General features: G+C 42.3%; 18 non-coding genes across 18 annotated transcripts; all 18 read right to left on the bottom strand.

Moving 5' to 3' along the window:
* Window positions 1-4765: 4765 nt before the first annotated feature.
* On the bottom strand, window positions 4766-4848 carry trnal-cag (transfer RNA leucine (anticodon CAG)). Its single transcript has one exon. It is a non-coding gene; the product is annotated as a tRNA-Leu (tRNA).
* Window positions 4849-5963: 1115 nt separating this feature from the next.
* On the bottom strand, window positions 5964-6035 carry trnaq-uug (transfer RNA glutamine (anticodon UUG)). The gene has a single exon. It is a non-coding gene; the product is annotated as a tRNA-Gln (tRNA).
* A 341-nt stretch (window positions 6036-6376) lies between these two features.
* On the bottom strand, window positions 6377-6459 carry trnal-cag (transfer RNA leucine (anticodon CAG)). Its single transcript has one exon. It is a non-coding gene; the product is annotated as a tRNA-Leu (tRNA).
* A 1023-nt stretch (window positions 6460-7482) lies between these two features.
* trnaq-cug (transfer RNA glutamine (anticodon CUG)) lies at window positions 7483-7554 on the bottom strand. The gene has a single exon. It is a non-coding gene; the product is annotated as a tRNA-Gln (tRNA).
* Window positions 7555-8092: 538 nt separating this feature from the next.
* trnal-uag (transfer RNA leucine (anticodon UAG)) lies at window positions 8093-8175 on the bottom strand. The gene has a single exon. It is a non-coding gene; the product is annotated as a tRNA-Leu (tRNA).
* Window positions 8176-9284: 1109 nt separating this feature from the next.
* Window positions 9285-9356, bottom strand: trnaq-uug (transfer RNA glutamine (anticodon UUG)). The gene has a single exon. It is a non-coding gene; the product is annotated as a tRNA-Gln (tRNA).
* A 341-nt stretch (window positions 9357-9697) lies between these two features.
* On the bottom strand, window positions 9698-9780 carry trnal-cag (transfer RNA leucine (anticodon CAG)). The gene has a single exon. It is a non-coding gene; the product is annotated as a tRNA-Leu (tRNA).
* A 1116-nt stretch (window positions 9781-10896) lies between these two features.
* Window positions 10897-10968, bottom strand: trnaq-uug (transfer RNA glutamine (anticodon UUG)). Its single transcript has one exon. It is a non-coding gene; the product is annotated as a tRNA-Gln (tRNA).
* Window positions 10969-11309: 341 nt separating this feature from the next.
* trnal-cag (transfer RNA leucine (anticodon CAG)) lies at window positions 11310-11392 on the bottom strand. The gene has a single exon. It is a non-coding gene; the product is annotated as a tRNA-Leu (tRNA).
* Window positions 11393-12509: 1117 nt separating this feature from the next.
* trnaq-uug (transfer RNA glutamine (anticodon UUG)) lies at window positions 12510-12581 on the bottom strand. Its single transcript has one exon. It is a non-coding gene; the product is annotated as a tRNA-Gln (tRNA).
* A 341-nt stretch (window positions 12582-12922) lies between these two features.
* On the bottom strand, window positions 12923-13005 carry trnal-cag (transfer RNA leucine (anticodon CAG)). The gene has a single exon. It is a non-coding gene; the product is annotated as a tRNA-Leu (tRNA).
* Window positions 13006-14121: 1116 nt separating this feature from the next.
* On the bottom strand, window positions 14122-14193 carry trnaq-uug (transfer RNA glutamine (anticodon UUG)). Its single transcript has one exon. It is a non-coding gene; the product is annotated as a tRNA-Gln (tRNA).
* A 341-nt stretch (window positions 14194-14534) lies between these two features.
* On the bottom strand, window positions 14535-14617 carry trnal-cag (transfer RNA leucine (anticodon CAG)). Its single transcript has one exon. It is a non-coding gene; the product is annotated as a tRNA-Leu (tRNA).
* Window positions 14618-15735: 1118 nt separating this feature from the next.
* trnaq-uug (transfer RNA glutamine (anticodon UUG)) lies at window positions 15736-15807 on the bottom strand. The gene has a single exon. It is a non-coding gene; the product is annotated as a tRNA-Gln (tRNA).
* A 341-nt stretch (window positions 15808-16148) lies between these two features.
* trnal-cag (transfer RNA leucine (anticodon CAG)) lies at window positions 16149-16231 on the bottom strand. Its single transcript has one exon. It is a non-coding gene; the product is annotated as a tRNA-Leu (tRNA).
* Window positions 16232-17347: 1116 nt separating this feature from the next.
* trnaq-uug (transfer RNA glutamine (anticodon UUG)) lies at window positions 17348-17419 on the bottom strand. Its single transcript has one exon. It is a non-coding gene; the product is annotated as a tRNA-Gln (tRNA).
* A 341-nt stretch (window positions 17420-17760) lies between these two features.
* Window positions 17761-17843, bottom strand: trnal-caa (transfer RNA leucine (anticodon CAA)). Its single transcript has one exon. It is a non-coding gene; the product is annotated as a tRNA-Leu (tRNA).
* A 3152-nt stretch (window positions 17844-20995) lies between these two features.
* Window positions 20996-21078, bottom strand: trnal-cag (transfer RNA leucine (anticodon CAG)). Its single transcript has one exon. It is a non-coding gene; the product is annotated as a tRNA-Leu (tRNA).
* Window positions 21079-24755: the final 3677 nt, after the last annotated feature.

Genomic DNA, 24755 nt, shown 5'->3' with positions numbered 1-24755 from the left:
TGTACAACAACTTCACCCGTTCTCGAAAAATTGGGCCGAACCCAAAAACCCCCAGACATCCAAAGAGAAACTCATGACTGACCCTGTCAAATGCCTTCTCCAAATCAACACTGAGGTATATGCCCCCTGTCATCATTAGGTTTTCAAAAGACAACTTTGTTGACAGGATGCAGTCAGCAATATCCCTCCCAGGAATACTGTAAGTCTGGGTAGGCCCAATTATCGAGCCGATCACTCCTTTGAGCCTAAAACCCAGTACCTTAGTCAGGATCTTATAGTCAGTGTTGAGCAGGCTAATTGGTCTATAGTTTGCTAGGTCAGATTTTTCCCCTTTGTTTTTATACACTAGAGTGATCACTCCCCTCAGGAAGGACTCTGCGCACCTGCCCTCCTCCTGTATGGCCAAAAAAAGTCTGCAGAGGACAGGGGCCAGCAGGTGACTGAAATGCTGATAGAATTCAGCTGAGAGACCGTCCGAACCTGGGCTCCTTGATGTATTCAGGGCTAAGATTGCCTCTTTCACTTCTTCCAACTGGATGTTTTCATCACACAAAGCCGCATCCTCGTGACTGAGGGAGCAGCTAATTTTCCCAAGTACTTGATTTAACTTTATCTGTGATATCTTTTGCCTACTAAATAAATTGGAATAGAAATCTTGCACGGTTTGTAAAATATCCACTGAATCAGTATGTGTGTTACCCTCCGAGTCCTTTATTTCAGAAATATATGTTTTGGTCTGTTTCCTCTTTTCCAAACCCAGAAAAAATGCAGTACAGCGCTCACCTTTCAACATATGCTGCGCTTTGCTGCGGATCATTGCACCCCTGCATTTTCTCTCATCAAGGTGTCTCAACTGCTCCCTCAGCACAAGATACGTCTCCAACGGATGTCCACACCCAGCCTCAACCAACTCAAGCTCCTTTTTCAGGCGGTCCCTCAGCTCATCCTCCTCTCTTTTCTCTCTTTGTCTTTTCTCTCTGCTCAATGCGATGCAGCGCTTCTTGATTTTTAACTTAGTGCGCTCCCACCACTCAATGATGTCAACCACAAACTCACTTTGATCACATAGAGCAGAGAGAAAAGACTCCATTTTTGCTCTAAAAAATCCATCCTCTAAGAGGCTTGAATTAAAGCACCACAAGCCCCCATTCCTCTGCACCCTGCCCTCCCCTAGAGCCACTCTCAGAGAGGCATGATCACTCCAAGTGCAAAACTCATATTTACAGTTATTTAAAACCGTAACCAAACCTGACGCTAGCAAGCACAAATCTATTCTAGATTGTTTCAGCCTGCCCAACACCACTTGCCTGCGCGAATACGCACGGGTACCGGGGTTCAGTACTCTCCATGCATCCATCAAGTCACACTTTTCCATCCATTCAAACACAGCCGACCTACTAGTGTCATTCTTAAATTTATTGTTGACACCCACATCTATCCTAGCCAGTGTCACATTCCAGTCCCCTATCACCACCGAGCGATCATCTGTCCATCTTTTACAGCGCCTGAAAAAAACCCTCCTCTCTCCTTCACTATTTGGCCCATATAAATTCACAATTCTATATCTCTGACTCTGTTCAATTACATCAATCACCAGTAGCCTTCCCTGATCATCCTTAGCAATTTGCACGACACTCTCAAACAATCCAGGTTTTACAAAGATTGCTACCCCTGCAGTTTTGTCTGGGGAGAGAGAATAAAACAGATCCCCTCTCCAAAAGCACTTTATGCTTTTTATTATCTCAGAGGTCCACCTGCATTCCTGGACGCACAGGATGTCACACAGCATTTTCCCGCAAAGCTGTTCAATTCTCTCAATGTTTTTAAGACCATTCAAATTTTGAGAGAGAAGCAGCATTCCCAGAAAAAAAACTAAAATCGGCCCTGTCATTTTTTGGCATATTTCTTACCTTTATTTCTATACCCTCCCTCAGTTCCACTTGGCTTACCCTGCTGTGCCCTCTTCCTGACCTGTTTTACCCATTGGACATCCATCTCTAAATCTGAGTCCACGCTAGTAGCCTGGGGAGCCAGCAGGGCTACATCAGAAGTGGGTATTCGAGTGGTGGACTCTATTTCATTTCGAGAGTGAGGCTCATTCGGCTCAGGCCGGGGTGAGCCTAGCCAGCCCCCTTCAGGGCGACTCGCCGCATCCCCGCTCCAGTCCGCCAGCACATGATCCATACTGGATCCTAGCTCATCGACACCCTCATTTCTTATGCCCTCTTCCACCAACAAGTCAGCACTCTGTGACACCACCTCATCTCCAAGCTCATTCTCACTCTCTGTCTCGCTACCCAGGGCTGGCTCCTGTGCAGGCCTGACATTACTCCTCTCATCATCAGAGATGGAGTCCCGGTTTACCACCCCTTCCCCTTCACCTGCATTATGGCAATTACATTGCTCCGCTGGGGCATGGCACGCAACACACCTGTGCGCCCAGGCATCACACTCACGTGCATAATGACCCTGTTTATTGCATTGCATGTGAAAGCATGTGAAATCTGGGCAATCTCTAACTATATGCCCAGGCTGTAAACACATCCTACACACCTTAACCTGATTATTATGAATAACTCTGAAGTATTCTGGCCCTGTGGCCGTCATAAATTTTGAGGAATATGGTAATGACTGCACAGTTTCATTAAATTTAACTTTTACATATCTTGTTCCGTCCGCCACGTCAGTCCCAGGCCACAACCGTCTTTTAATAGGAGAGATTGCTCTCACTCCCCACACATCCAGTTTTTCTAAAATGTCCTCATCCGCAATATAGGCAGGCAAATTCAAAAATGACACCACCAATTCATCGATAACTAAAGTTTTTACCATCACCACTGCTCTACCCACTTTAAATCCATCTAAGAGTCTTTTCTTTCCAGCTTCGCTCTTGACCGTCACCTCATATTTATTCGGCCCCGTCTCCCGCAATGCAACGATGCCTCCACACACATCACGCATTGCTCTCAGCAGTTCCATTGTCTTAACTTTCTTTTCTCCCACCACCTCAGCCAATACAGTCAAGTCCCTATCATACCGCATTTCTTTCCGTGTCTCTGTCGCTCCACCCGGCTCCGAACGCGTGCTTACCCGTTCTCCCTGTTGTCTCTCATCTGCCGCCAAACAGTCATTCTCCATTCTCCGTCCAGGCCGCTCCTTTGCAATCTCCATTCTTTTCTCAATCTGCTTGACACCCTTATTCAGCGACTTCCTCGTCTCCTCCGCCAGCTCCAGCTCATTCCCTCTCAACGCGCTTTCCCCATAGACGCCACTTTTCTCCGTTTCCATTCTTCTCCTTCCGCTCTTGATGGATGAAATGTGCAAACTCGTCATCAGCCTATCTCTTTATCAGTTCATTGCTACCCTTGCCATCAGTGATTGATGCGTGAAGTATGGGATGTCTCAGGCAAAAAAGAGCTTGTTGATTAAGCCACTACACATCTGTCAGCTGGTATTGGTGTTCTTCTGCCCTTTGCTGGGAAGACATCAATTCATGGAGCTTTACCAGATGCATTCATTTTTTCAGCAAACTCCAGAAAAAGAGTTCTTAGAGTAACCAGTATCCAATTATTGCATTACATTAATTGAACCCCGTCATTTGATAGAGTACTAGAGTCATTGAATGGAGCACAACAGAAAGAACTGTTGCCAAAGTTGCCTGCATTTATTGCACATCAAATCCTGAGACCAGCAACACAGCTCAAAGGACGAGCTGGTTTTATTCGTTCTACACTATAACAGGTCCCAACGTGATTTGAACTCAGATCGCTGGATTCACAGTCCAGAGTGCTTACCTATACACCAGGGAATCTCCAGATGCTGCCAAATGAAGAATGTGTGCACTGGAAATGTGAACAGTGTTACACAGACAACAGTTTTAACAGTCTGTGGTTTTACTGAGCAGTCCCGAACACTCAGATGCTTGACAGGGGTTTTAAGGCTTATTGCATTTCACAGGGAGATATTTCAACTACTAGACCTTATGACTCTGTTGGGGGTGAAACACAAAAATAGGGAAGCACTTGAAAACAAGGGGTAGGGTTATAAATTAGGAATTTGGGATTGTGTCTGGGATCGCACTTCATGCCCAAAATGTGTTTTTAACATTATCTGAATGAGATCCGCAAGGATATTTACTTAAGAGTGTGTCTATCGTAAACCATTGTGCAACCTTTGCCTCATCTCTCTCCCTGTATTAGTTCTTTAAACACTTGCCATGCGTGTTGATTGCACAAAGTACTCTATGTCTCTGGAACAAGATGAGCTCGTTGACAATACCACTGTGTGTCTCCCAGTTGGTGGAGTAACTGAGTCACTCATTGGGGCAAAAAAACCTACAACTAGCCAGCGGTAGGTTCCACCGAGATTTGACCTCGGATCACTGGCTTCAAAGTCCAGAGTGCTCACCATTACACCATGGAACCATTTCACTTTGTTAGGCTACTTTTGTTGAACAGTTTCTTCCAGACGATTTGATTCATTTCATTATTGCGTGCATATTGACAACTTGGAGATTGGGTGATCATGTAGCAAACTATAAAATTGTCAATACAAGGAAGTTTGGGTACATCTAAGCACTGTGTCACTCTCATCTCTGTATGTGATGTTCATTGCATCTATCCAGATGAACTGTAACTTGTATAACATCAAAGTCTATGAATTCATCCAGGTAAGCAGCATTGGAGAATAGGTGGTTCCCCACCTTTGACTAATGTGGGAGAATGTGTTTTCCAAGTGTCAGCTGTTGTCCATAAAAACCAACATTTGTCAGAAGTGGGATTCAAACCCACGCCTCCAGGAGAGACTGCGACCTGAACGCAGCGCCTTAGACCGCTCGGCCATCCTGACAACAGAAGGTGGGGTTGTTTGGTACTCCAAAGAAATCCGAAAAGACAGCGTTTAGCTTATGCGTAATTATTGTGAATCAAATGTGCAAACTCGTCATCAGCCTATATCTTTATCAGTTCATTGCTACCCTGGCCATCAGTGATTGATGCGTGAAGTATGGGATGTCTCAGGCAAAAAAGAGCTTGTTGATTAAGCCACTACACATCTATCAGCTGGTATTGGTGTTCTTCTGCCCTTTGCTGGGAAGACATCAATTCATGGAGCTTTAACATATGCATTCATTTTTTCAGCAAACTCCAGAAAAAGAGTTCTTAGAGTAACCAGTATCCAATTATTGCATTACATTAATTGAACCACGTCATTTGGTAGAGTACTAGAGTCATTGAATGGAGCACAACAGAAAGAACTGTTGCCAAAGTTGCCTGCATTTATTGCACATTAAATCCTGAGACCAGCAACACAGCTCAAAGGACGAGCTGGTTTTATTCGTCCTACACTATAACAGGTCCCACCGTAATTTGAACTCAGATCGCTGGATTCACAGTCCAGAGTGCTTACCTATACACCAGGGAATCTCCAGATGCTGCCAAATGAAGAATATGCGCACTGGAAATGTGAACAGTGTTACACAGACAACAGTTGTAACAGTCTGTGGTTTTACTGAGCAGTCCTGAACACTCTGATGCTTGACAGGGGTTTAAGGCTTATTGCATTTCACAGGGAGATATTTCAACTACTAGCCCTTATGACTCTGTTTGGGGTGAAACACAAAAATAGGGAAGCACTTGAAAACGAGGGGTAGGGTTATAAATTAGGAATTTGGGATTGTGTCTGGGATCGCACTTCATGCCCAAAATGTGTTTTTAGCATTATCTGAATGAGATCCGCAAGGATATTTACTTAAGAGTGTGTCTATCGTAAACCATTGTGCAACTTTTGCCTCATCTCTCTCCCTGTATTAGTTCTTTAAACACTTGCCATGAGTGTTGATTGCACAAAGTACTCTATGTCTCTGGAACAAGATGAGCTCGTTGACAATGCCACTGTGTGTCTCCCAGTTGGTGGAGTAACTGAGTCACTCATTGGGGCAAAAAAACCTACAACTAGCCAGCAGTAGGTTCCACCGAGATTTGAACTCCGATCACTGGATTCAAAGTCCAGAGTGCTCACCATTACACCATGGAACCATTTCACATTGTTAGGCTACTTTTGTTGAACAGTTTCTTCCAGACGATTTGATTCATTTCATTATTGTGTGCATATTGACAACTTGGAGATTGGGTGATCATGTAGCAAACTATAAAGTTGTCAATACAAGGAAGTTTGGGTACATCTAAGCACTGTGTCACTCTTACCTCTGTGTGTGATGTTCATTGCATCTATCCAGATGAACTGTAACTTGTATAACATCAAAGTCTATGAATTCATCCAGGTAAGCAGCATTGGAGAATAGGTGGTTCCCCACCTTTGACTAATGTGGGAGAATGTGTTTTCCAAGTGTCAGCTGTTGTCCCTAAAATCCAACATTTGTCAGAAGTGGGGTTCGAACCCTCGCCTCCAGGAGAGACTGCGATCTGAACGCAGCGCCTTAGACCGCTCGGCCATCCTGACAACAGAACAGGCTTGGTTTGGTACTCCAAAAAAAAATGCGCAAAGACAGCATTTAGATTAGGCGTAATTATTGTAAATCAAATGTGCAAACTCGTCATCAGCCTACCTCTTTATCGGTTTATTGCTACCCTGGCCATCAGTGATGGATGCGTGAAGTATGGTATGTCTCAGGCAAAAAAGAGCTTGTTGATTAAGCCACTACACACCTGTCAGCTGGTATTGGTGTTCTTCTGCCCTTTACTGGCAAGACATCAATTCATAGAGCTTTAACATATACATTCAGTTTTTCAGCAAACTCCAGAAAAGGTAACCAGTATCCAAATATTGCATTATATTAATTGAACCACGTCATTTGGTAGAGTACTAGAGTCAATGAATGGAGCATAAGAGAAAGAACTGTTGCCAAAGTTGCCTGCATTTATTGCACATTAAAACCTGAGAACAGCAAGCCAGCTTAAAGGTCCAGCTGGTTTTATTCATTCTACACTATAACAGGTCCCATCGTGATTTGAACTCAGATTGCTGGATTCATAGTCCAGAGTGCTTACCTATACACCAGGGAATCTCCAGATGCTGCCAAATGAAGCAAGTGTGCACTGGAAAAGTGAACAGTGTTACACAGACACTATTTTTAATATATTTCAAATACTAACCCTTATGACAAAAATAAGGAAGCACTTGAAAACTAGGGTAGGGTTATAAAAGAGGAATTGGGGATTGTGTCTGGGATCGCACTTCATGCCCAAACTTGAATGGAATGCCCAAAATGTGTTTTTAGCATTATGTGACAGAGATCAGCAAGGATACTTAGCTAAGAGTGTGTTTATTTTAAACCATCGTGCAGGCTTGGCCTCATTTCTGTGCCGGTTTCAGTTTTTTTAGACTTGTCATGAGTGTTTAGTGCACATAGTATTCTGTTTCTGGAACAAGATGAGCTCCATGACAATGCCACTGTGAGTCTCCCAGTTGGTGGAGTAACCGAGTCAATCATTGCATCGAGAAAAGCTACAAGCTGCCAACAGTAGGTCCCACCGAGATTTGAACTCGGATCGCTGGATTCAGAGTCCAGAGTGCTCACCATTACACCATGGAACCTTTCCACATTGCTAGCTTTATGTTGTTGAACAGGTTCTTCCACACAATTTGATTCATTTCATTATTGTCTCCAACTTGACAACTTGGAGATTTGGCTGATCATGTAGCAAACTAAAAAAATGTCAATACGAGGCGGTTTGGGTACATCTAAGCACTGTGTCACTTTTATCTCAGTGTGTGATGTTCATTGCATCTATCCAGATGCACTGTAACTTGTATAACATGAAAATCTATGGATTTGGCCAATAGAGTCAGTCTCAAATAGACTCTCATTAGTGATTATAGGGCATAGATGAAAGACTACCTTTGATACGTAAGTAGAGGGGTGCCAAAGCCATGCTCCTTGAGCTCCACAGCCCTGCTTGCTTGTCAGCTATCCGTGCTTTACCCACTGCTCCTGCACTTTCTGTCTGATTGAACACACCTTATCCAGGTAAGCAGTCTTGGAGAATAAGTGGTTCCCCACCTCTGACGAATGTGGAAGAATGGATCCAATGTGTTTTCCAAGTGTCAGCTGTGGTCCCTAAAATCCAACATTTGTCAGAAGTGGGATTCGAACCCACGCCCCCAGGAGAGACTGCGACCTAAACGCAGCGCCTTAGACCGCTCGGCCATCCTGACAACAGAAGGGGGGGTTGTTTGGTACTCCAAAGAAATCCGAAAAGACAGCGTTTAGATTATGCGTAATTATTGTGAATCAAATGTGCAAACTCGTCATCAGCCTATCTCTTTATCAGTTCATTGCTACCCTGGCCATCAGTGATTGATGCGTGAAGTATGGGATGTCTCAGGCAAAAAAGAGCTTGTTGATTAAGCCACTACACATCTATCAGCTGGTATTGGTGTTCTTTTGCCCTTTGCTGGGAAGACATCAATTCATGGAGCTTTAACATATGCATTCATTTTTTCAGCAAACTCCAGAAAAAGAGTTCTTAGAGTAACCAGTATCCAATTATCGCATTACATTAATTGAACCCCTTAATTTGATAGAGTACTAGAGTCATTGAATGGAGCACAACAGAAAGAACTGTTGCCAAAGTTGCCTGCATTTATTGCACATTAAATCCTGAGACCAGCAACACAGCTCAAAGGACGAGCTGGTTTTATTCGTCCTACACTATAACAGGTCCCACCGTAATTTGAACTCAGATTGCTGGATTCACAGTCCAGAGTGCTTACCTATACACCAGGGAATCTCCAGATGCTGCCAAATGAAGAATATGCACACTGGAAATGTGAACAGTGTTACACAGACAACAGTTGTAACAGTCTGTGGTTTTACTGAGCAGTCCTGAACACTCTGATGCTTGACAGGGGTTTCAAGGCTTATTGCATTTCACAGGGAGATATTTCAACTACTAGCCCTTATGACTCTGTTTGGGGTGAAACACAAAAATAGGGAAGCACTTGAAAACGAGGGGTAGGGTTATAAATTAGGAATTTGGGATTGTGTCTGGGATCGCACTTCATGCCCAAAATGTGTTTTTAGCATTATCTGAATGAGATAATATTTACTTAAGAGTGTGTCTATCGTAAACCATTGTGCAACCTTTGCCTCATCTCTCTCCCTGTATTAGTTCTTTAAACACTTGCCATGAGTGTTGATTGCACAAAGTACTCTATGTCTCTGGAACAAGATGAGCTCGTTGACAATGCCACTGTGTGTCTCCCAGTTGGTGGAGTAACTGAGTCACTCATTGGGGCAAAAAAACCTACAACTAGCCAGCGGTAGGTTCCACTGAGATTTGAACTCGGATCACCGGATTCAAAGTCCAGAGTGCTCACCATTACACCATGGAACCATTGCACATTGTTAGGCTACTTTTGTTGAACAGTTTCTTCCAGACGATTTGATTCATTTCATTATTGTGTGCATATTGACAACTTGGAGATTGGGTGATCATGTAGCAAACTATAAAGTTGTCAATACAAGGAAGTTTGGGTACATCTAAGCACTGTGTCACTCTTACCTCTGTGTGTGATGTTCATTGCATCTATCCAGATGAACTGTAATTTGTATAACATCAAAGTCTATGAATTCCTCCAGGTAAGCAGCATTGGAGAATAGGTGGTTCCCCACCTTTGACTAATGTGGGAGAATGTGTTTTCCAAGTGTCAGCTGTTGTCCCTAAAATCCAACATTTGTCAGAAGTGGGGTTCGAACCCACGCCTCCAGGAGAGACTGCGACCTGAACGCAGCGCCTTAGACCGCTCGGCCATCCTGACAACAGAAGTGGGGGTTGTTTGGTACTCCAAAGAAATCCGAAAAGACAGCGTTTAGATTATGCGTAATTATTGTGAATCAAATGTGCAAACTCGTCATCAGCCTATCTCTTTATCAGTTTATTGCTACCCTGGCCATCAGTGATTGATGCGTGAAGTATGGGATGTCTCAGGCAAAAAAGAGCTTGTTGATTAAGCCACTACACATCTATCAGCTGGTATTGGTGTTCTTTTGCCCTTTGCTGGGAAGACATCAATTCATGGAGCTTTAACATATGCATTCATTTTTTCAGCAAACTCCAGAAAAAGAGTTCTTAGAGTAACCAGTATCCAATTATTGCATTACATTAATTGAACCCCGTAATTTGATAGAGTACTAGAGTCATTGAATGGAGCACAACAGATAGAACTGTTGCCAAAGTTGCCTGCATTTATTGCACATTAAATCCTAAGACCAGCAACACAGCTCAAAGGACAAGCTGGTTTTATTCGTTCCAAACTATAACAGGTCCCACCGTGATTTGAACTCAGATCGCTGGATTCACAGTCCAGAGTGCTTACCTATACACCAGGGCATCTCCAGATGCTGCCAAATGAAGAATGTGTGCACTGGAAATGTGAACAGTGTTACACAGACAACAGTTTTAACAGTCTGTGGTTTTACTAAGCAGTCCTGAACACTCTGATGCTTGACAGGGGTTTCAAGGCTTATTGCATTTCACAGGGAGATATTTCAACTACTAGACCTTATGACTCTGTTTGGGGTGAAACACAAAAATAGGGAAGCACTTGAAAACGAGGGGTAGGGTTATAAATTAGGAATTTGGGATTGTGTCTGGGATCGCACTTCATGCCCAAAATGTGTTTTTAGCATTATCTGAATGAGATCCGCAAGGATATTTACTTAAGAGTGTGTCTATCGTAAACCATTGTGCAACCTTTGCCTCATCTCTCTCCCTGTATTAGTTCTTTAAACACTTGCCATGAGTGTTGATTGCACAAAGTACTCTATGTCTCTGGAACAAGATGAGCTCGTTGACAATGCCACTGTGTGTCTCCCAGTTGGTGGAGTAACTGAGTCACTCATTGGGGCAAAAAAACCTACAACTAGCCAGTGGTAGGTTCCACCGAGATTTGAACTCAGATCACTGGATTCAAAGTCCAGAGTGCTCCCCATTACACCATGGAACCATTTCACATTGTTAAGCTACTTTTGTTGAACAGTTTCTTCCAGACGATTTGATTAATTTCATTATTGTGTGCATATTGACAACTTGGAGATTGGGTGATCATGTAGCAAACTATAAAATTGTCAATACAAGGAAGTTTGGGTACATCTAAGCACTGTGTCACTCTTACCTCTGTGTGTGATGTTCATTGCATCTATCCAGATGAACTGTAAATTGTATAACATCAAAGTCTATGAATTCATCCAGGTAATCAGCATTGGAGAATAGGTGGTTCCCCACCTTTGACTAATGTGGGAGAATGTGTTTTCCAAGTGTCAGCTGTTGTCCCTAAAATCCAACATTTGTCAGAAGTGGGGTTCGAACCCACGCCTCCAGGAGAGACTGCGACCTGAACGCAACGCCTTAGACCGCTCGGCCATCCTGACAACAGAAGGGGGGGGTTGTTTGGTACTCCAAAGAAATCCGAAAAGACAGCGTTTAGATTATGCGTAATTATTGTGAATCAAATGTGCAAACTCGTCATCAGCCTATCTCTTTATCCGTTCATTGCGACCCTGGCCATCAGTGATTGATGCGTGAAGTATGGGATGTCTCAGGCAAAAAAGAGCTTGTTGAGTAAGCCAATACACATCTGTCAGCTGGTATTGGTGTTCTTCTGCCCTTTGCTGGGAAGACATCAATTCATGGAGCTTTAACATATGCATTAATTTTTTCAGCAAACTCCAGAAAAAGAGTTCTTAGAGTAACCAGTATCCAATTATTGCATTACATTAATTGAACCCCGTAATTTGATAGAATACAAGAGTCATTGAATGGAGCACAACAGAAAGAACTGTTGCCAAAGTTGCCTGCATTTATTGCACATTAAATCCTGAGACCAGCAACACAGCTCAAAGGACGAGCTGGTTTTATTCGTTCTACACTATAACAGGTCCCACCGTGATTTGAACTCAGATCGCTGGATTCACAGTCCAGAGTGCTTACCTATACACCAGGGAATCTCCAGATGCTGCCAAATGAAGAATGTGCGCACTGGAAATGTGAACAGTGTTACACAGACAACAGTTTTAACAGTCTGTGGTTTTACTGAGCAGTCCTGAACACTCTGATGCTTGACTGGGGTTTCAAGGCTTATTGCAGTTCACAGGGAGATATTTCAACTACTAGACCTTATGACTCTGTTTGGTGTGAAACACAAAAATAGGGAAGCACTTGAAAACGAGGGGTAGGGTTATAAATGAGGAATTTGGGATTGTGTCTGGGATCGCACTTCATGCCCAAAATGTGTTTTTAGCATTATCTGAATGAGATCCGCAAGGATATTTACTTAAGAGTGTGTCTATCGTAAACCATTGTGCAACCTTTGCCTCATCTCTCTCCCTGTATTAGTTCTTTAAACACTTGCCATGAGTGTTGATTGCACAAAGTACTCTATGTCTCTGGAACAAGATGAGCTCGTTGACAATGCCACTGTGTGTCTCCCAGTTGGTGGAGTAACTGAGTCACTCATTGGGGCAAAAAAACCTACAACTAGCCAGCGGTAGGTTCCACCGAGATTTGAACTCGGATCACCGGATTCAAAGTCCAGAGTGCTCACCATTACACCATGGAACCATTTCACATTGTTAGGCTACTTTTGTTGAACAGTTTCTTCCAGACGATTTGATTCATTTCATTATTGTGTGCATATTGACAACTTGGAGATTGGGTGATCATGTAGCAAACTATAAAGTTGTCAATACAAGGAAGTTTGGGTACATCTAAGCACTGTGTCACTCTTACCTCTGTGTGTGATGTTCATTGCATCTATCCAGATGAACTGTAATTTGTTTAACATCAAAGTCTATGAATTCCTCCAGGTAAGCAGCATTGGAGAATAGGTGGTTCCCCACCTTTGACTAATGTGGGAGAATGTGTTTTCCAAGTGTCAGCTGTTGTCCCTAAAATCCAACATTTGTCAGAAGTGGGGTTCGAACCCACGCCTCCAGGAGAGACTGCGACCTGAACGCAGCGCCTTAGACCGCTCGGCCATCCTGACAACAGAAGTGGGGGTTGTTTGGTACTCCAAAGAAATCCGAAAAGACAGCGTTTAGATTATGCGTAATTATTGTGAATCAAATGTGCAAACTCGTCATCAGCCTATCTCTTTATCAGTTTATTGCTACCCTGGCCATCAGTGATTGATGCGTGAAGTATGGGATGTCTCAGGCAAAAAAGAGCTTGTTGATTAAGCCACTACACATCTATCAGCTGGTATTGGTGTTCTTTTGCCCTTTGCTGGGAAGACATCAATTCATGGAGCTTTAACATATGCATTCATTTTTTCAGCAAACTCCAGAAAAAGAGTTCTTAGAGTAACCAGTATCCAATTATTGCATTACATTAATTGAACCCCGTAATTTGATAGAATACAAGAGTCATTGAATGGAGCACAACAGAAAGAACTGTTGCCAAAGTTGCCTGCATTTATTGCACAATAAATCCTAAGACCAGCAACACAGCTCAAAGGACAAGCTGGTTTTATTCGTTCCAAACTATAACAGGTCCCACCGTGATTTGAACTCAGATCGCTGGATTCACAGTCCAGAGTGCTTACCTATACACCAGGGCATCTCCAGATGCTGCCAAATGAAGAATGTGTGCACTGGAAATGTGAACAGTGTTACACTGACAACAGTTTTAACAGTCTGTGGTTTTACTAAGCAGTCCTGAACACTCTGATGCTTGACAGGGGTTTCAAGGCTTATTGCATTTCACAGGGAGATATTTCAACTACTAGACCTTATGACTCTGTTTGGGGTGAAACACAAAAATAGGGAAGCACTTGAAAACGAGGGGTAGGGTTATAAATTAGGAATTTGGGATTGTGTCTGGGATCGCACTTCATGCCCAAAATGTGTTTTTAGCATTATCTGAATGAGATCCGCAAGGATATTTACTTAAGAGTGTGTCTATCGTAAACCATTGTGCAACCTTTGCCTCATCTCTCTCCCTGTATTAGTTCTTTAAACACTTGCCATGAGTGTTGATTGCACAAAGTACTCTATGTCTCTGGAACAAGATGAGCTCGTTGACAATGCCACTGTGTGTCTCCCAGTTGGTGGAGTAACTGAGTCACTCATTGGGGCAAAAAAACCTACAACTAGCCAGCGGTAGGTTCCACCGAGATTTGAACTCAGATCACTGGATTCAAAGTCCAGAGTGCTCCCCATTACACCATGGAACCATTTCACATTGTTAAGCTACTTTTGTTGAACAGTTTCTTCCAGACGATTTGATTAATTTCATTATTGTGTGCATATTGACAACTTGGAGATTGGGTGATCATGTAGCAAACTATAAAATTGTCAATACAAGAAAGTTTGGGTACATCTAAGCACTGTGTCACTCTTACCTCTGTGTGTGATGTTCATTGCATCTATCCAGATGAACTGTAAATTGTATAACATCAAAGTCTATGAATTCATCCAGGTAATCAGCATTGGAGAATAGGTGGTTCCCCACCTTTGACTAATGTGGGAGAATGTGTTTTCCAAGTGTCAGCTGTTGTCCCTAAAATCCAACATTTGTCAGAAGTGGGGTTCGAACCCACGCCTCCAGGAGAGACTGCGACCTGAACGCAGCGCCTTAGACCGCTCGGCCATCCTGACAACAGAAGGGGGGGGGTTGTTTGGTACTGCAAAGAAATCCGAAAAGACAGCGTTTAGATTATGCGTAATTATTGTGAATCAAATGTGCAAACTCGTCATCAGCCTATCTCTTTATCCGTTCATTGCGACCCTGGCCATCAGTGATTGATGCGTGAAGTATGGGATGTCTCAGGCAAAAAAGAGCTTGTTGAGTAAGCCAATACACATCTGTCAGCTGGTATTGGTGTTCTTCTGCCCTTTGCTGGGAAGACATCAATTCATGGAGCTTTAACATATGCATTAATTTTTTCAGCAAACTCCAGAAAAAGAGTTCTTAGAGTAACCAGTATCCAATTATTGCATTACATTAATTGAACCCCGTAATTTGATAGAATACAAGAGTCATTGAATGGAGCACAACAGAAAGAACTGTTGCCAAAGTTGCCTGCATTTATTGCACATTAAATCCTGAGACCAGCAACACAGCTCAAAGGACGAGCTGGTTTTATTCGTTCTACACTATAACAGGTCCCACCGTGATTTGAACTCAGATCGCTGGATTCACAGTCCAGAGTGCTTACCTATACACCAGGGAATCTCCAGATGCTGCCAAATGAAGAATGTGTGCACTGGAAATGTGAACAGTGTTACACAGACAACAGTTTTAACAGTCTGTGGTTTTACTGAGCAGTCCTGAACACTCTGATGCTTGACTGGGGTTTCAAGGCTTATTGCATTTCACAGGGAGATATTTCAACTACTAGACCTTATGACTCTGTTTGGTGTGAAACACAAAAATAGGGAAGCACTTGAAAACGAGGGGTAGGGTTATAAATGAGGAATTTGGGATTGTGTCTGGGATCGCACTTCATGCCCAAAATGTGTTTTTAGCATTATCTGAATGAGATCCGCAAGGATATTTACTTAAGAGTGTGTCTATCGTAAACCATTGTGCAACCTTTGCCTCATCTCTCTCCCTGTATTAGTTCTTTAAACACTTGCCATGAGTGTTGATTGCACAAAGTACTCTATGTCTCTGGAACAAGATGAGCTCGTTGACAATGCCACTGTGTGTCTCCCAGTTGGTGGAGTAACTGAGTCACTCATTGGGGCAAAAAAACCTACAACTAGCCAGCGGTAGGTTCCACCGAGATTTGAACTCGGATCACCGGATTCAAAGTCCAGAGTGCTCACCATTACACCATGGAACTATTTCACATTGTTAGGCTACTTTTGTTGAACAGTTTCTTCCAGACGATTTGATTCATTTCATTATTGTGTGCATATTGACAACTTGGAGATTGGGTGATCATGTAGCAAACTATAAAGTTGTCAATACAAGGAAGTTTGGGTACATCTAAGCACTGTGTCACTCTTACCTCTGTGTGTGATGTTCATTGCATCTATCCAGATGAACTGTAATTTGTATAACATCAAAGTCTATGAATTCCTCCAGGTAAGCAGCATTGGAGAATAGGTGGTTCCCCACCTTTGACTAATGTGGGAGAATGTGTTTTCCAAGTGTCAGCTGTTGTCCCTAAAATCCAACATTTGTCAGAAGTGGGGTTCGAACCCACGCCTCCAGGAGAGACTGCGACCTGAACGCAGCGCCTTAGACCGCTCGGCCATCCTGACAACAGAAGTGGGGGTTGTTTGGTACTCCAAAGAAATCCGAAAAGACAGCGTTTAGATTATGCGTAATTATTGTGAATCAAATGTGCAAACTCGTCATCAGCCTATCTCTTTATCAGTTTATTGCTACCCTGGCCATCAGTGATTGATGCGTGAAGTATGGGATGTCTCAGGCAAAAAAGAGCTTGTTGATTAAGCCACTACACATCTATCAGCTGGTATTGGTGTTCTTTTGCCCTTTGCTGGGAAGACATCAATTCATGGAGCTTTAACATATGCATTCATTTTTTCAGCAAACTCCAGAAAAAGAGTTCTTAGAGTAACCAGTATCCAATTATTGCATTACATTAATTGAACCCCGTCATTTGATAGAGTACTAGAGTCATTGAATGGAGCACAACAGATAGAACTGTTGCCAAAGTTGCCTGCATTTATTGCACATTAAATCCTAAGACCAGCAACACAGCTCAAAGGACAAGCTGGTTTTATTCGTTCCAAACTATAACAGGTCCCACCGTGATTTGAACTCAGATCGCTGGATTCACAGTCCAGAGTGCTTACCTATACACCAGGGCATCTCCAGATGCTGCCAAATGAAGAATGTGTGCACTGGAAATGTGAACAGTGTTACACAGACAACAGTTTTAACAGTCTGTGGTTTTACTAAGCAGTCCTGAACACTCTGATGCTTGACAGGGGTTTCAAGGCTTATTGCATTTCACAGGGAGATATTTCAACTACTAGACCTTATGACTCTGTTTGGGGTGAAACACAAAAATAGGGAAGCACTTGAAAACGAGGGGTAGGGTTATAAATTAGGAATTTGGGATTGTGTCTGGGATCGCACTTCATGCCCAAAATGTGTTTTTAGCATTATCTGAATGAGATCCGCAAGGATATTTACTTAAGAGTGTGTCTATCGTAAACCATTGTGCAACCTTTGCCTCATCTCTCTCCCTGTATTAGTTCTTTAAACACTTGCCATGAGTGTTGATTGCACAAAGTACTCTATGTCTCTGGAACAAGATGAGCTCGTTGACAATGCCACTGTGTGTCTCCCAGTTGGTGGAGTAACTGAGTCACTCATTGGGGCAAAAAAACCTACAACTAGCCAGCGGTAGGTTCCACCGAGATTTGAACTCGGATCACTGGATTCAAAGTCCAGAGTGCTCACCATTACACCATGGAACCATTTCACATTGTTAGGCTACTTTTGTTGAGCAGTTTCTTCCAGACGATTTGATTCATTTCAGCATTGTGTGCATATTGACAACTTGGAGATTGGGTGACCATGTAGCAAACTATAAAATTGTCAATACAAGGAAGTGTGGGTACATCTAAGCACTGTGTCACTCTTATCTCTGTGTGTGATGTTCATTGCATCTATCCAGATGAACTGTAACTTGTATAACATCAAAGTCTATGAATTCATCCAGGTAAGCAGCATTGGAGAATAGGTGGTTCCCCACCTTTGACTAATGTGGGAGAATGTGTTTTCCAAGTGTCAGCTGTTGTCCCTAAAATCCAACATTTGTCAGAAGTGGGATTCGAACCCACGCCTCCAGGAGAGACTGCGACTTGAACGCAGCGCCTTTGACCGCTCGGCCATCCTGACAACAGAAGGGGGGGTTGTTTGGTAATCCAAAGAAATACGAAAAGACAGCGTTTAGATTATGCGTAATTATTGTGAATCAAATGTGCAAACTCGTCATCAGCCTATCTCTTTATCAGTTTATTGCTACCCTGGCCATCAGTGATTGATGAGTGAAGTATGGGATGTCTCAGGCAAAAAAGAGCTTGTTGATTAAGCCACTACATATCTGTCAGCTGGTATTGGTGTTCTTCTGCCCTTTGCTGGGAAGACATCAATTCATGGAGCTTTAACATATGCATTCATTTTTTCAGCAAACTCCAGAAAAAGAGTTCTTAGAGTAACCAGTATCCAATTATTGCATTACATTAATTGAACCACATCATTTGGTAGAGTACTAGAGTCATTGAATGGAGCACAACAGAAAGAACTGTTGCCAAAGTTGCCTGCATTTATTGCACATTAAATCCTGAGACCAGCAACACAGCTCAAAGGACGAGCTGGTTTTATTCGTTCTACACTATAACAGGTCCCACCGTGGTTTGAACTCAGATCGCTGGATTCACAGTCCAGAGTGCTTACCTATACACCAGGGAATCTCCAGATGCTGCCAAATGAAGAATGTGTGCACTGGAAATGTGAACATTGTTACACAGACAACAGTTTTAACAGTCTGTGGTTTTACTGAACAGTCCTGAACACTCAGATGCTTGACAGGGGTTTCAAGGCTTATTGCATTTCACAGGGAGATATTTACACTACTAGAGCTTATGACTCTGTTTGGGGTGAAACACAAAAATAGGGAAGCACTTGAAAACGAGGGGTAGGGTTATAAATTAGGAATTTGGGATTGTGTCTGGGATCGCACTTCATGCCCAAAATGTGTTTTTAGCATTATCTGAATGAGATCCGCAAGGATATTTACTTAAGAGTGTGTCTATCGTAAACCATTGTGCAACCTTTGCCTCATCTCTCTCCCTGTATTAGTTCTTTAAACACTTGCCATGAGTGTTGATTGCACAAAGTACTCTATGTCTCTGGAACAAGATGAGCTCGTTGACAATGCCACTGTGTGTGTCCCAGTTGGTGGAGTAACTGAGTCACTCATTGGGGCAAAAAAACCTACAACTAGCCAGCGGTAGGTTCCACCAAGATTTGAACTCAGATCACTGGATTCAAAGTCCAGAGTGCTCCCCATTACAACATGGAACCATTTCACATTGTTAGGCTACTTTTGTTGAACAGTTTCTTCCAGACGATTTGATTCATTTCATTATTGTGTGCATATTGACAACTTGGAGATTGGGTGATCATGTAGCAAACTATAAAGTTGTCAATACAAGGAAGTTTGGGTACATCTAAGCACTGTGTCACTCTTACCTCTGTGTGTGATGTTCATTGCATCTATCCAGATGAACTGTAACTTGTATAACATCAAAGTCTATGAATTCATCCAGGTAAGCAGCATTGGAGAATAGGTGGTTCCCCACCTTTGACTAATGTGGGAGAATGTGTTTTCCAAGTGTCAGCTGTTGTCCCTAAAATCCAACATTTGTCAGAAGTGGGATTCGAACCCACGCCTCCAGGAGAGACTGCAACCTGAACGCAGCGCCTTAGACCGCGCGGCCATCCTGACAACAGAAGGGGGGGGGGGGGGTGGTTGTTTGGTACTCCAAAGAAATCCGAAAAGACAGCGTTTAGATTATGCGGAATTATTGTGAATCAAATGTGCAAACTCGTCATCAGGCTATCTCTTTATCAGTTCATTGCTACCCTGGCCATCAGTGATTGATGCGTGAATTATGGGATGTCTCAGGCAAAAAAGAGCTTGTTGATTAAGCCACTACACATCTGTCAGCTGGTATTGGTGTTCTTCTGCCCTTTGCTGGGAAGACATCAATTCATAGAGCTTTAACATATGCATTCATTTTTTCAGCAAACTCCAGAAAAAGAGTTCTTAGAGTAACCAGTATCCAATTATTGCATTACATTAATTGAACCACGTCATTTGGTAGAGTACTAGAGTCATTGAATGGAGCACAACAGAAAGAACTGTTGCCAAAGTTGCCTGCATTTATTGCACATTAAATCCTGAGACCAGCAACACAGCTCAAAGGACGAGCTGGTTTTATTCGTCCTACACTATAACAGGTCCCACCGTAATTTGAACTCAGATCGCTGGATTCACAGTCCAGAGTGCTTACCTATACACCAGGGAATCTCCAGATGCTGCCAAATGAAGAATATGCGCACTGGAAATGTGAACAGTGTTACACAGACAACAGTTGTAACAGTCTGTGGTTTTACTGAGCAGTCCTGAACACTCTGATGCTTGACTGGGGTTTCAAGGCTTATTGCATTTCACAGGGAGATATTTCAACTACTAGCCCTTATGACTCTGTTTGGGGTGAAACACAAAAATAGGGAAGTACTTGAAAACGAGTGGGAAGGGTTATAAATTAGGAATTTGGGATTGTGTCTGGGATCGCACTTCATGCCCAAAATGTGTTTTTAGCATTATCTGAATGAGATCCGCAAGGATATTTACTTAAGAGTGTGTCTATCGTAAACCATTGTGCAACCTTTGCCTCATCTCTCTCCCTGTATTAGTTCTTTAAACACTTGCCATGAGTGTTGATTGCACAAAGTACTCTATGTCTCTGGAACAAGATGAGCTCATTGACAATGCCACTGTGTGTCTCCCAGTTGGTGGAGTAACTGAGTCACTCATTGGGGCAAAAAAACCTACAACTAGCCAGCGGTAGGTTCCACCGAGATTTGAAGTCGGATCACTGGATTCAAAGCCCAGAGTGCTCACCATTACACCATGGAACCATTTCACATTGTTAGGCTACTTTTGTTGAACAGTTTCTTCCTGACGATTTGATTCATTTCATTATTGTGTGCATATTGACAACTTGGAGATTGGGTGATCATGTAGCAAACTATAAAATTGTCAATACAAGGAAGTGTGGGTACATCTAAGCACTGTGTCACTCTTATCTCTGTGTGTGATGTTCATTGCATCTATCCAGATGAACTGTAACTTGTATAACATCAAAGTCTATGAATTCATCCAGGTAAGCAGCATTGGAGAATAGGTGGTTCCCCACCTTTGACTAATGTGGGAGAATGTGTTTTCCAAGTGTCAGCTGTTGTCCGTAAAATCAAACATTTGTCAGAAGTGGGATTCTAACCCACGCCTCCAGGAGAGACTGCGATCTGAACGCAGCGCCTTAGACCTCTCGGCCATCCTGACAACAGAAGGGGGGGTTGTTTGGTACTCCAAAGAAATCCGAAAAGACAGCGTTTAGATTATGCGTAATTATTGTGAATCAAATGTGCAAACTCGTCATCAGCCTATCTCTTTATCAGTTCATTGCTACCCTGGCCATCAGTGATTGATGCGTGAAGTATGGGATGTGTCAGGCAAAAAAGAGCTTGTTGATTAAGCCACTACACATCTATCAGCTGGTATTGGTGTTCTTCTGCCCTTTGCTGGGAAGACATCAATTCATGGAGCTTTAACGTATGCATTCATTTTTTCAGCAAACTCCAGAAAAAGAGTTCTTAGAGTAACCAGTATCCAATTATTGCATTACATTAATTGAACCCCGTCATTTGATAGAGTACTAGAGTCATTGAATGGAGCACAACAGAAAGAACTGTTGCCAAAGTTGCCTGCATTTATTGCACATTAAATCCTGAGACCAGCAACACAGCTCAAAGGACAAGCTGGTTTTATTCGTTCTACACTATAACAGGTCCCACCGTGATTTCAATTCAATTCAATTCAATTCAATTCAACTTTATTTATATAGCGCCAATTCACAACAAAGTCATCTCAGGGCACTTTACAGAATAAAGTCAAGATTATAAAGATATATAAAGAGAACCCAACAATTCCCCCTGGAGCAAGCCATAGGCAACAGTGGAGAGGAAAAACTCCCTTTAACGGAAGAAACCTCCAGCAGAACCAGGCTCAGGGTGGACGGCCATCTGCCTCGACCGGTTGGGGTGAGTGGAAAGGGGAGAGAGAAAAGAACAGAGCAACAAAAAGCATTAACAAAACATCGGGCAGATTGGTAGGACCAGTAGCTTCACGCTGGAAGACACACAGCTTCAAAGCCGGGGGACACCTGCAGAAAGGGACAGAGAGAAGGGGACAGAGGAGGACAAAGACAACTACGGGAGAGAACACACAGAGTTAATGACATACAGTGGTGACAATTGCGGGATAAGAGGAGAGGAGAGAGGTCAAGAGGAGGAAAGGAGCTCAGTGCATTGGGGGGTGGGTCCCCCAGCAGTCTAAGCCTATGGCAGCATAACTATAACTAACTATATGCTTTATTAAAAAGGAAGGTTTTAAGCCTAGACTTAAACGTAGAGAGGGTGTCTGTTTCCCCAATGTGAACTGGGAGCTGGTTCCACAAGAGAGGAGCTTGATAGCTAAAGGCTCTACCTCCCATTCTACTTTTGGAAACTCTGGGAACCACAAGTAGGCCTGCATTCTGAGAGCGAAGTGGTCTACTGGGATGATGTGGTGCTATGAGGTCTTCTATATATGATGGAGCCTGACCATTCAGAGCTTTATATGTAAGAAGCAGGGTTTTAAATTCTATTCTACATTTAATTGGAAGCCAATGGAGAGAAGCTAGTGAAGGTGAAATATGATCTCTCTTGCTAGTTCCAGTCAGCACTCTTGCTGCAGCATTTTGGATTAATTGCAGGCTCTTTAGGGAGTTACTGGGGCATCCTGAAAGTAGGGAATTACAGTAGTCCAACCTAGAGGTAACAAATGCATGGACCAGTTTTTCGGCATCACTTTGAAACAGGATGCTCCTAATTTTGGCAATGTTCCGTAGGTGGAAGAAGGCTGTTCTAGAGATTTGTTTTATATGTGAGTTAAAGGACAGATCCTGATCAAACATAACTCCAAGGTTCCTTGCAGTAGTACTGGAGGCCAGACTTATGCCATCTAGTGTAACAATATGGTTGGACATCATATCTCTGAGATTTTTGGGCCCAAATACTATGACTTCAGTTTTGTCTGAGTTTAAAAGTAAAAAATTGTGGGACATCCAGGCCTTTATGTCTTGTAGGCATGCTTGAAGCTTTATTACCTGATTATTTTCATCTGGTTCCATAGATAAATATAGCTGGGTATCATCAGCATAACAGTGGAAATTTATGGAGTGTTTTCTAATAATGTTGCCTAAAGGAGACACATATAAAGTAAAAAGTATTGGTCCTAACACAGAGCCTTGTGGAACTCCATAGCTAACCTTTGTGTGCATGGAGGATTCATCATTAACATGAACAAATTGAAATCTATCAGATAGATAAGATTTAAACCAACCTAGTGCAGTTCCTGTAATTCCAATTTCATGTTCCAGTCTCTGTAATAAAATGTTATGATCAATGGTATCAAATGCAGCACTAAGATCTAACAGAACAAGTATAGAGATGAGTCCAGTATCTGAGGCCATGAGAAGATCGTTGGTGACTTTTACCAGTGCTGTTTCTGTACTATGATGAACTCTAAATCCTGACTGAAAGTCTTCATACAAATTATTCCTATGAAGGTGATCACATAATTGTTTTGCGACTACTTTTTCAATTATTTTAGAAATAAAGGGGAGATTAGATATTGGTCTGTAATTGGCTAAAACACCTGGGTCAAGACAGGGTTTTTTTAAGTAATGGTTTAATTACAGCTACCTTATAGGCCTGTGGTACATAGCCTGTTTCTAAAGATAGATTTATGATATCTAATATGAATGCATCTATTAAGGGTAAAACTTCCTTGAGCAGCTTAGTTGGAATAGGGTCTAGCAGACAGGTTGTTGGTTTAGATGAGTTAATAATTGAAGTTAGCTCAGAGAGATCTATGGGTAAAAAGCAGTCTAACAGGGATTGGGGCCTTATCGATGACTCTAGCACTGCTGTACATGAAGATCTATCTGTAATTTTTGGGGGGAGGATCTGGTGAATTCGTTCTCTAATAGCTACAATTTTATTCATAAAGAAGGTCATGAAGTCATTGCTGCTCAAAGTTAAGGGAAAACTAGGCTCAACAGAACTATGGCTCTTAGTCAGCCTGGCTACAGTGCTGAACAGAAACCGGGGGTTGTTCTTGTTTTCTTCTATTAATGATGAATAATATGCTGTTCTGGCATCACTGAGAGCTTTTTTGTACATTTTTAAACTATTTTTCCAGGCTAAATGAGATTCTTCTAACTTTCTGGAACGCCACTTCCTTTCTAACTTTCATGTTTCCTGTTTTAAGTTGCGTGTTTGTGAACTATACCATGGAGATCGCCTCTGCTGGTTTACTGCCTTCTTTTTTAGAGGGGCAACACTATCGAGTATTGTACGTAGTGAGGCTGCAGAATTGTCAACAAGATAATCTACTTGTGCAGGAGTAACATTAAGGAGACTACTTTCCATTGTATTAACATATGGTGAAGCAAATGATGAAGAAATAATTTCTTTAAATTTGTTGACAGCTTTTTCACTTAAGCATCTGCTATAGTGGAATTTTTCAGTTTTATAACTGCTATATAGTCTGTTATTGTAAATTCAAATGTTATTAAAAAATGGTAAGACAGAAGAGAGTTGTGAGGAAATATGGTTAAATTATCCGCTTCAATTCCATACGTAAGGACAAGGTCTAACGTGTGACTAAAACAGTAAGTGGGTTTATTTACATTTTGGGAAAAACCAATTGAATCTAATAATGAATTAAACGCAGTGCTCAGGCAGTTACTGTCAGCATCTACATGAATGTTAAAGTCACCCACTATAATGACTTTATCTGTACTAAGCACTAAATCAGATAGAAAATCAGAAAATTCAATCAAAAACTCTGAATAAGGGACTGGAGGACGGTACACGATAACAAATAATAGTGGGTGTGAAAGGCTAAGAGTAAGG

This window comes from Channa argus, unplaced genomic scaffold, assembly GCF_033026475.1.
Source record: "Channa argus isolate prfri unplaced genomic scaffold, Channa argus male v1.0 Contig059, whole genome shotgun sequence".
In the NCBI taxonomy this organism is placed as follows: Eukaryota; Metazoa; Chordata; class Actinopteri; order Anabantiformes; family Channidae; genus Channa; species Channa argus.
Note: the sequence above shows the minus strand (reverse complement) of the source record. Positions and strands in the feature narration are given on the sequence as shown.